Source organism: Biomphalaria glabrata, chromosome 7 (assembly GCF_947242115.1).
Source record: "Biomphalaria glabrata chromosome 7, xgBioGlab47.1, whole genome shotgun sequence".
NCBI lineage: Eukaryota > Metazoa > Mollusca > Gastropoda > Planorbidae > Biomphalaria > Biomphalaria glabrata.
This window is the reverse complement of record NC_074717.1, coordinates 29608788-29620551: the sequence shown is the minus strand read 5'-3', so window position 1 is coordinate 29620551 and position 11764 is coordinate 29608788. Positions and strand designations below refer to the sequence as shown.

The 11764-nt window shown below is 34.2% G+C and overlaps 1 long non-coding RNA gene across 2 annotated transcripts; it reads left to right on the top strand.

Annotated features, from left to right (window-relative positions):
- Nucleotides 1–4284: 4284 nt before the first annotated feature.
- Nucleotides 4285–10371, top strand: LOC106062403 (uncharacterized). Of its 2 annotated transcripts, none has more exons than XR_008779076.1 (6): nucleotides 4285–4443; nucleotides 5115–5197; nucleotides 5323–5400; nucleotides 5540–5729; nucleotides 7564–7683; nucleotides 8536–10371. It is a non-coding gene; the product is annotated as an uncharacterized LOC106062403 (long non-coding RNA). The 2 variants fall into 2 exon arrangements; XR_008779077.1 differs by lacking the exon at nucleotides 4285–4443 and adding an exon at nucleotides 4511–4833.
- Nucleotides 10372–11764: the final 1393 nt, after the last annotated feature.

Here is an 11764-nt window from a genome sequence, read left to right as displayed (position 1 = left end):
AAATTTATCAGAAAATTTTTTACGAACAATATAAAAACTGATGTAAACGCTGCATACAATAACTGTATCCCTGATAGCAAAATGTTCGGGCCCGGTAAGGACCCCCAATTGGGCCTGCCCATACTAACCACATGGGCCCCAATTGGGGGAAGAACTCGGTTGAGTCTGGGCTCAGTCAGTGGCCCCAGAAAATCCCCTTGTGAAATCCGTCTGGGACCAGTAAGGAAAAGGACTTGTGGGCCCCAATAAGGCTATAGATACTTGGCCCTTTGGGGAGAATTAATGAAAGCCCAAATGGGGCCCTTAGGGGTCGAGTCTGGGCGAAATCAGAAGGCCAAGATGACGCCGTGATGGAAACCTCATGGGGCCAGTACGGGGAAAACATTAATTGGCCTGAAAGGGCTTAACACATGGGTTCGATTTGGGGGATGAACGTAGGCCCAAACGGGTGCCCTTAGGGCTGAGTCTGGGTTCAGTTAGGGGGCCCAGATGAAGCCCTGATGGAAACCTCATGGGGCCAGTACGGGGAAAAATTGAGGGGCCTGAGAGGGCTAAACTCATGGGCCCCGTTTGGGGGATGAACGTTGGCCCAAACGGGGGCCCTTAGGGCTGGGTCTGGGCTCAGTTAGGGGGCCCAGTTGAAGCCCTGATGGAAACCTCATGGGGCCAGTACGGGGAAACATTGAGGGGCCAGAAAGGGCTAAACACATGGGCCCCATTTGGGGGATGAACGTTGGCCCAAACGGGGGCCCTTGGGGCTGAGTCTGGGCTCAGTTAGGGGGCCCAGATGAAGCCCTGATGGGGCCAGTACGGGGAAAACATTGAGGGGCCTGCTAGGGCTAAACACGTGGGCCCCATTTGGGGGATGAACGTTGGCCCAAACGGGGGCCCTTAGGGCTGGGTCTGGGCTCAGTTAGGGGGCCCAGTTGAAGCCCTGATGGAAACCTCATGGGGCCAGTACGGGGAAACATTGAGGGGCAGGAAAGGGCTAAACAAATGGGCCCCATTTGGGGGATGAACGTTGGCCCAAACGGGGGCCCTTAGGGCTGAGTCTGGGCTCAATTAGGGGGCCCAGATGAAGCCCTGATGGGGCCAGTACGGGGAAAACATTGAGGGGCCTGCTAGGGCTAAACACATGGGCCCCATTTGGGGGATGAACTTTGGCCCAAACGGGGGCCCTTAGGGCTGGGTCTGGGCTCAGTTAGGGGGCCCAGTTGAAGCCCTGATGGAAACCTCATGGGGCCAGTACGGGGAAACATTGAGGGGCCAGAAAGGGCTAAACACATGGGCCCCATTTGGTGGATGAACGTTGGCCCAAACGGGGGCCCTTAGGGCTGAGTCTGGGCTCAGTTAGGGGGCCCAGATGATGCCCTGATGGGGCCAGTACGGGGAAAACATTGAGGGGCCTGAAAGGGCTAAACACGATGGCCCCATTTGGGGGATGAACGTTGGCCCAAACGGGGGCCCTTAGGGCTGGGTCTGGGCTCAGTTAGGGGGCCCAGTTGAAGCTCTGATGTAAACCTCATGGGGGCCAGTACGAGGAAAACATTGAGGGGCCTGATATGGCTAAACACATGGGCCCCATTTGGGGGATGAACGTTGGCCCAAACGGGTGCCCTTAGGGCTGAGTCTGGGCTCAGTTTGCCTCTAGTTTCTCTCTCTCTTTTCTCCCTACTGACAAGGAATGCTCTCCCGGTCTAGCTGTTATCTCAGACGAAACATAGAAAGTTATTACGTAACATAACTCGAGAAGAGGTAAAAGAAAAAAAAGAAAACCATGACTTTGATATGTTGGCTCGGATAGACTCACTTAGATTATTAATACAAACAATATTGCTGTTTTTTAATTATTTTATTTTCATAAAAATATGTATAGGTTCCTATATGTTTTACTTCTTTTTTTTTTTCGTTCTTTGCATTTAATTTAAAGTTATAGAATGCTGATTTCTAAACTGTGATAATTTTATCGTACATTATACTTTATTAAATAAATTGGATTGTAGGTCATTTTTAGGTATAACATTCAATGTCATTAAGTCAAAAAGTGATTTATATTATATATTTTATTTATTCTTCTCACAGTAGTTTGATCAAAACGTTTCTACTATAACGACATATATATGGGATATTTGTGTGTGTGCATGTTTGTTAGCGCGCGTGTGTATGAACTATGCATGTTATATGCCAATATAAAATTTCTAGATCTAATATAGTACGTGACACTTTAAAAAAAAGAAAAAGGTCATTGCATAGCTCCAAGATTTTTCATGAGATGGCTAGATACAAATGTGCGATTAATATGATGTCGAGTGTTTTGATTTTTTCGAGTAAAAAAAAAAGCAACTTGTGACTTTACAACACTTGCTGTAAATGGACCTTCACTTAGGCATCATTTTGACTTTGCTCACGTAATGTAACACCCCTGTGACCATAGTCGCACTCCCTCTACGTCTATCTGACCCAGATGTTTAATTAACATCATGGTGATCTCTTTTATTGCCTTCCTCTAACTTAACTCCCCTTTCTTCTTTTTTTTTTTACCCACTCTGCTGGATTTCTCGAGTTAACACCTAATGAAACGCTAGACAAAATGACGCCTCTCGAAGTAATAAAACTGAATCTGTCGTTCTTGTAGGTTTCTATCATTGCGGAAGGTACCGGTACCGCTATTTACTGACCAGTCATTGATATTTAGGGTTATGTATTTTCACGTCTACCTCAGGAAATAAATAAATAAATAAATAAATATATATATATATATATATATATATATATATATATATATATATATATATATATATATATATATATATATATATATATATATATATATAGTTTTAGGTTAACATAGAAAATCAACAGATTCAGTTAAACAAGCACAGCATTGGTTTCTTTTTTTTTTTTTAAAGTTTTATCTGTAACATGTATTAAATATATTTTAACCATTCATAATACAGATATCTGATTTACTGTAATTGTGTATAGTTGCACTGTTCAATTAGATTTCAAATAAATAAATTATTTGCAATTCTTATTGCATCTTCTGGTAATAAGCCGATTTAAAAGTTTTAATGTAGCCTATAATGCTAGTTTCCAGTACCGGTAGATATTTTTAATGTAAACAAACTTTACACAAGCAAAGAATTTTAACAATAGGGGTTTTACCCATCTTGTTTGAATTTATTTAGTCGTTTTGAAACATGACTAATAAGAATGCTTTTATATTGATTTAAATGTTTGTCTCAGTTATATTTAAATATAGATATCAATTTATAAAGATGAGTGCGTGTAAAATTCCTACAAATAAAGATCAGCTTAGGTTAACACGTGTTTGACGTTTTCCTTGCTCGTTGCATAGAACGCGTGCTATCAAGCAAGAAAGTACACGTGTGCACACTGATGGTCAGTAGGTCAAGGCTCACTGACTCTCACTGTAAATCTTTTTCGTATACCACCTCTTTACTCGATCTTTTTGTTGACGTAATAGACCTTGTGGTCTCTTTCTTTTATGAGTTACAAAAATGTTTAGGCCAATAACATTCAAATATAATGAAACACCTAACTAAAACTATCTTATGATTTAAATATAATTCAAGGAATTTTTATTTTAAAGTATAAGATATAACTGGCAAGATCATGATATAAACGACAGGATTTGCTATTCAGTTTCATACATTTAAAAAAAAGTTATGACTCAAAATACATGCTACATGACAGATCTAATAAACTACATTATAGGCACAGTTCGTAAATATTATCGATGACTGATTCTACGAAGATAAAGAGCATAAAAAAAAATCAAGAGGCATGCAAATGTGTTGTAGCCATAGTTGTAGACTATGTACGTGTCAGTGTTTTATCTAATATCTACTGTATACCCCATTCAAGAATATTTATGATTTAAAATATATATAAAATTAATTAGATCCATATTTTAAATCGTGCAATCTAACTTTGTAAGAACTATCTTCGTTAATTATAATGTCTATAATCCGATTTGTGTAAGTACGGTAGTCAAGTAGATGAGGTCACGAGATGAACCAACACATCCTCACATAATTTGTTCAAATGCTGCACTCTGCTTTATGGTATCGAAATACTAGAGTTAATAAAACAAACAATTTAAATATTCAACAAGAGACACTACTAATATACAGTATTAGAGAAGATTATAGTCCTGGGGGGGGGGGGGCGAAAGAAAGACTGCCGCTGGTCAATGTGTAGGCTACCCGGTCACGTGGCTTACTTACAATTGACCAACCAGAGACAGGTCTACATGATAGGCTACAGCCTATTGCATTATTAAGAAAAATAGCGCCAGAACCAAACACCATGACCATCCCATTCCAGTCATAGTACTCATAGATCTACTTCAAGATTGTGTTGATTTGTGATTAACTCGACTCTATTCTAACAACTTTGGAATGTGTGCGTCAAGCAAAGGTACTTTTTTATTTTATTAGACAATTAGATCTACTTTATTATTTTATACTTATTTATAGAGATTAAGTCTGGATAAATTAAAGTAGATTAGATCTAGAATCTAGATTATTCTAGATCTACATCTACATTTAATTTTAATGTCATTTTTGTTTGTGAATGTGCTTTTTTGGTTTAAGTTTAAGTCTAGTCAGACTAGGCCGTCACTAGGCACAAATAATTATTTTAAGTGACGCAAGGAAAGCCGTTTGAAATAATTAGTCTATAATCATTCGAATCCCGTGGCGTGTCTCACAGTTTATTAGAACCTTAATAGATTAGATTTAGAAAGTCAATTTAGAAAAGATAGTAAAACCAAATTCTTCAACCATTAAAATTAATATTTTAAAATACGTGAGTTCTTGAGATCTATTTTCAATTTAAATGCAAAATGTAGGCCTATAAATACATTTTTGTATACTTTTTTGTAGAAGCAAATCTAACAATGTTATAGAAATATAGATTATAGATCTACTATACTGAAACTAGTCAATAATCTTGTCATTCAATATGTTGTGCAGAATTTATAATTTATCTTTATATTGCTTATGCCTTATGTAGATCTATGTATTTAATATTTCTCATGTGTGACTTTGATTTAAAAAAATTGAAATGTTAAAAAAAATGATTTTCAGACTCTCGGAACCAAAGAGTGAAAGAATGATGGCATCACTATGATCACTTCTTGCTGGATCTGTCCAAGAGTCAATGAGTACAGGTATTTAATTTAAAATATAAAGTATTATTACTACTCAATTTTATTATAATTACCAATTGATTAAGTTTAAAAAAATTATTACTATACTTAGGCTACTATACTAATATTTTTTCATATTCTTCAAGGTGGACCATGTTGGAAAATAACTTTCAGTCAAGACTCAAGTTGAGACAAGAGCTCCATTGATGTTATTGATCAAACTGGTAATTTTTTTTTACAATATTTTCAAGCCAAAAATGTTGTATACAAATCTGATGATCCAGATTTCCTGAATAATTTATATTAGCAGTCTAGATTTACTTGTAAAATTTATTTAATACTTATTTTATTTTCTGTCTGCAGAACATGTTCTAGAGATACTGGAGAAAAGATTTGAGTGCAGTACAGACTCATTTTCAATTGAAAGCAATTAAAAGAAGCAGAGATAAATACAATCAGGATTAGGTATGAAGCAAATTTCCCAATGGCAAATAATGTATCACTGTTGGAAATAGAAGTGAAACTGAAGGATGAAGATTCTCATGAAAATTTGGTAAGGCCATATTATATTGTAGGATTTAGGATGTAAAATATCATTTATGTGAATAGGTACTTCGATAAACTTACCTAGATCAATTTTTTTTCTCCCAAAAAATGGCTGAAAAGTGTGTCAGCACATTTTACCCTTTTTTTAGGGGTGGTCATTTCCATCAAAGTTTTAGCATATTGTATTTGATTTGAGGACTAATTATGATTACTTTTTGTAAACATAAGATATCAGAGATCATTTTTATTTGCTTTTGAAGCCAATCTGTTAAATTTTTCTTAACAAAAGTTTATATGACAGTTGACATTTTTACAACTTTTTTCCTATAAAAGTTACAACAATGCTGTTTGCTACAATAATTTATCATATTATGAAATGTGTATATTTCAAATTTCATTAAATTCTCTTGGCGCACTTTAAAGATATTTGATATTAAAATTAACAAAGACAAAGAAGGGTAAAATTTTCTTTTTTAAATAAAATAAAAGTGTTTATGGTTACAACAATCTCACTAATTCTATTGAATTTAGCATGTTAATATTTATCTGTGTGCTAAGTTTGAACTTTGTAGCTTGGCGCACTCTTTAGCTTTAGATATTAATTTTCAAAGTTGATGGTTAAAATCTATTTTTAGTAACAACCAATACTGTGATTTACTGGAAATGGTCAATTTCTGTCTATCACAAGCTATTTTTAGAAGCACACATAGGAATCTTTCATTTATATTAACTTTTATAGTGTTTGAATGCTAGATTATGGAGAGGGAATGTGTCTTTATTAAAATGACTTTGTAATCTGCAAATTTAAAGTAAAAGTTTAATTACTTTAAAAAATGATATTAAATATTACAATTTTTTTTTCATATTTTTAGCTCAGCGAACTAATAATTAATTTTTTTTTCTGTGTGTTGTTTTTTTCTATTAATATACATGTAAATTAATAGTTAATAAATGAGTACATTATATTTTTAAAATGATGAGCTATTATTGCACAAAAATTCAAGTAAAAAATCTTTTAATAACTTCTAAAAAAATCGCAAGGTTTCTTTTTTATTTTATTGTCCGAAGCAAGAAATTTTTCATTTACAATCTAATTTTTAAAGCATTTAAATTAAGGCATTTTAAAATGATTAATTGCCAGTGCTCTACAAAAAGGTTAAAACTGTTTTTTTATCAAGTTTATGAAACTTATAGTCATTAAATTTTAGGAAATATTTTTCTGCGCAGTGCTATTTTCATTTATAATTTATAAGAATTATCTATCTGATGCATATAAATAGCTATTTAAATACAGTAGAATTATAATTAAACAAAATAAAACACAATACAGATCTCTGATTTGTTTTATTTGTGATTTTTGGGCTCATATGATGACAAAATCACATATTTTTATTTTTTGTCGAAGGCTTTTTTTTAATATATTAACTTTTTTTCAAAGATTTTATTGCTTGGTCTTATTTTTTTAATTTATTTTAACAGAATACTGGTTAATGTAAAAGAGTGTGAAGTTTCAACCCCATATCTTTAAGACTTTTTATAATACAGTTAATTTAAGTTCAACTGTCAGTTGTTTCGGTCAGATTTTTTATTTATTTACAAAGGCTAAAGAAGGCTAATTTTTGGCCACTAAAAATTTAATAACTTCCCCCACAATTAACTCAGCAATATAAAATTGGTATCATTGGAAAGCATTTCTCAAGCTCTATCTAACTAAATAGGTTCCATTGCATTGTGATCATTTTGAAATTTTTATCGAAGTACCTAATGTGAAACAATAATTCAGCTATTTATTTATTTTATGTGTCAGCAGAATCATACTTATCTCATCTTATATATTACAGATCTATCCAGTGAAAACAGCATTAAGAGAACAATAGTATGGATTATAACTTGGCTGGACTGGACATGGCACAAACAGAAAATAAATGTATTGAATTTTCAATCCAAATTATGGATATTAGGTATGAATTTTTATTTCCATATTTTTAACTAACATAATCTTTATAATTTTTTTTTATGCCACAATGGACCTCATTCACCAATCGTAAACAAACAACATTTAGCCACTTGGTGCTTTATCTCTTCTATATAATTTACGATCTCATGTTTAATTCATGATGGTTGTCACGTGACAGTTTTTTCATTGTTTTATCAATAAGATCACGTGACTAAATGTTGTTTGTTTACGATTGGTGAATGAGGTCCATTGCATTGTTACTTTTCTTTCAAATCATTTCTTGATCAAATGCTGTGTCAACCTAACCTAAGAGGCTCATAAGTATTTTAATTTTTTATGAATATTGTGTGTAAACTGTTAGGTCTTTATACCTCCTATAATTCGCTGTGTGGTTGTGAAATGTTTTCTCCACCATCACCAGATAACTATGTCAGTGACTTTCTATTGGAAAAACATACTACTTATACATATGATGGTAGGCTCATATTTCACAGAATTTTGAACTCTGTTATCACTTGTTGGAACAACTGAAGCTCAATTGCATCTTGAGGGACAGATAAACAACAATTAATGTACTGTTAGTTTACGCCAAGTCACGTTTGGTATATGATACGAGTTGTAAGATTAAAAAAAAAAATTTTTACTTGTGCAGGATATGTACATGTGCGAAAATACAGTAGTTAATGAAGCCTGCATACACAAATCATGAATAGATAATGTCAGCATTTTTTGGTTTGGAAAAAGTGAAAATCATTGTGTTTTTGTTTTTTGTATGTTTTATATGAACATTTCATTTTGAAATCATAGGCATAGGAATATATTTAAAAAAAAATTTTTTTTTTTATGTTCTTCTTAGATTATTCAAGTGAGTTACCCAAGTCTGTCAAATAACTTAGAGAAAGTACTTGAACTTGGCACATGTGATGGCACAGAAATCGTAAAAAAAAGAAGGATGATGGCTTCAACTCTGAAGGAACATCCCAATCATGTATAACATTTTACAAACAAACCTAATCAAAGTTTATAAATGTTTAAAAAAAGTAAGATGCACAAGCAAATTTATTTACATACTACAGATATTAGAACTAATGGAAAAAGAACAACTACCTATCTAGACTTAACAACAAAGAAATAAGTAAATATAATATTTCAAACATGTGCTGGATCTTGTTAACCATTAGCCAAAGAAACTGATGGCCTTAACATCATCTGCCCTATAGATGCTAAGTTTGAAAAGGGGAACTTTACTTTTATTACAACATAAGGTTATAAGTTGACAGTTACAGATGATGTACCATATGAGTATCATTGTTGTTTACTGGCTTTTGAACAGTAGCTTGAAACATTTGCTCTTTCTTACATAGAATATTCACTGTTAAAAAATTATGAATATGATAGTGCAGCTAGTTACTCTGCTCAAAATTGAAAAAAATATTTTGTTGAAATTATAAACATGAGCTACCGGTATATATAAATGTATAGTTTTCATTGTTGAGCACACACTTTTTCTTTGGTACTGGGTAACGTACATGACCTATATTTTTTTGAAATATTATCATCTAAAATTAGGCGAGGTCTTGAGAATATTTACCTCGAACAGACTCAGCTTTGGGTTTTTGTGCATGTAGACCCTATTGATTAAAAAGCACCATTCTCTAATTATATTTTACTTGTTTAAATTTATATATTTATGGTTATTAATTATTCTTTGTATTTATTTTTTAAATTTTTTTTTGTAAAGTAAGCACTGGTATTTTTCTAAAAGTATGTTTCACACTTATTTCATTTTAAACAAATTAAGTCATTTACTTAATGTTCAATTATGTTCTAAATGTATGTTTTTAAAATTTCAGTGTTTATATTGCTAACATTTCACAAACTTGTTACAGGTAGCTTATTTTTGTTTTGGTCATTTTTTCTTTAGAACTACCGGTACAACATAATCTAAAAAAAAATTTGTTTCATGATTGTCAAAACAGTTTGCTTTTCAATTTACATACAGCAGGCTCATACTTTGTTTAGATAATTCTGAATTACATTCTATATATAATTTATAGGTTTCTGTATAGGCTATTCAAGCTTTTGTACATGTTAAAATTTCATAAATTTGGTAGCCATTATATTTTTTTAAAATTTTATGGTATAATAAGTACTTATTGTATTTTTAAAATATAAGCATCCATATTTTAAAAACTTATTTCTAATTTGCCATTTTAAGCAATTTTTTATTACAATTAATATTTAAATGAATATGCTTTTACTTATTTCAGTGTACATATTGCTTACATTCCACCAACTCAATACTTTTTTTGTTACTTTTATTTTTTTACATTTTTTTTACATAATTACAAAAGCTAAGTTGTTTTTTGTTGTTGTTTTTATGATTGTCAAAACTGTTTGCTTTAAACATAATTTTTATACAGCACTTATACTTTCTGTAGATGATCCTGAATTATGTTCTTTATAAATTTGTTATACATTTTCATGTTATCATTCACAACTTTTTTGTTGACTCAATGCATTTTCCATAGTATACTAAAATATTATAGGATCAATTTTCACAGTTAAAATCTTTGCTACAGGTATTGCTTTTACTTTAAAAAAAAGTTTTTTAGTGTATTCCGGTATTTTTAATTATTTTAAATAGTTGCTAACATTAACATTTTATAATGCAATAAACTATTAATTTCAACTAGTAAATTGTTTATGTAATTATTTGTCATTTTATGCCATTTCAGCTAGAGCTCAGTGTCATTTCTTACTGGCCTCATCTGGGCCCCTAACTGAACCCAGACTCAGCCCTAAGGGCACCCATTTGGGCCAATGTTCATCCCCCAAATTGGGCCCATGTGGTTAGCCCTTTCTGGCCCCTCAATGTTTACCCCATACTGGCCCCATGAGGGTTCCATCAGGGCTTCATCTGGGCCCCCTGACTGAGCCCAGACTCAGCCCTAAGGGCACCCATTTGGGCCAACGTTCATCCCCCAAATGGGGCCCATGTGGTTAGCCCTTTCTGGCCCCTCAATGTTTGCCTCATACTGGCCCCATGAGGGTTCCATCAAGGGTTCATCTGGGCCCCCTAACTGAGCCCAGACTCAGCCCTAAGGGCACCCGTTTGGGCCAACGTTCATCCCCCAAATTGGGCCCATGTGGTTAGCCCTTTCTGGCCCCTCAATGTTTGCCCCATACTGGCCCCATGAGGGTTTTGTCAGGGTTTTATCTGGGCCCCCTAACTGAGCCCAGAATAGACCCTTAAGGGCCCTAATTGGGCTTTCATTAATTGTCCCCAAAGGGCCAAGTATCTCTTACCCTGTTGGGGCCCACACGTCCTTCCCCTTACTGGCCCCACAAGGGTTTAACACTGGGATTTTCTGGGCCCCCTGACTGAGCCCAGACTCAGCCCTAAGGGCACCCGTTTGGGCCAACGTTCATCCCCCACTTGGGGCCCATATGGTTAGCATGGGCTTGCCCAGTTGGGGCCCTTACTGGGCCCAAAATCTTTGCTATCAGGGAAATACTTTCAGGTCAATTTCATTAAGTTTTTGTATCTTTTTCATCATGTAGCCCGCGACGAGTGTTGGAAATTAAAATGCCCGTAGATTGTAATAGGTTGGGCATCACTGCTTTAGGGTGAGATGTGTTGGAGTGTATATTGTAAATGTGTGACTGCTTCGGACTGTCGTCACTAAGATCTTAAGTTTGAACAATCCCTGACGTCTTGAAGGAGATTTGGGCCAGGGCGTATAGGCCTGATAATGTTTATTTAACGTCCGATACTTGTAAAACAAATATTTAAAAATGTTAATTTGAATCATCCGTAATTATTAATACGAAGCCTAGGTGTTTGGCTATGTAGTTTATGGTTTTGTTTAGGGCCTACAATTCCTTTTCAGCTTGCAACTTCTTAAATTCTTGGGTGGAAAACACAAAACACGCCCGGTTCTCGAAAACGGCTGAAACGATTTTACAAGAAATTTGACAATTAATAAATATCTTTTGGAAAAGAAACATGCCTACTCTCTAATTGGCTACACTGGGAAAACGCTAGTTGTATCGTTATAATTTTTTTGAAATATTATTTTCTA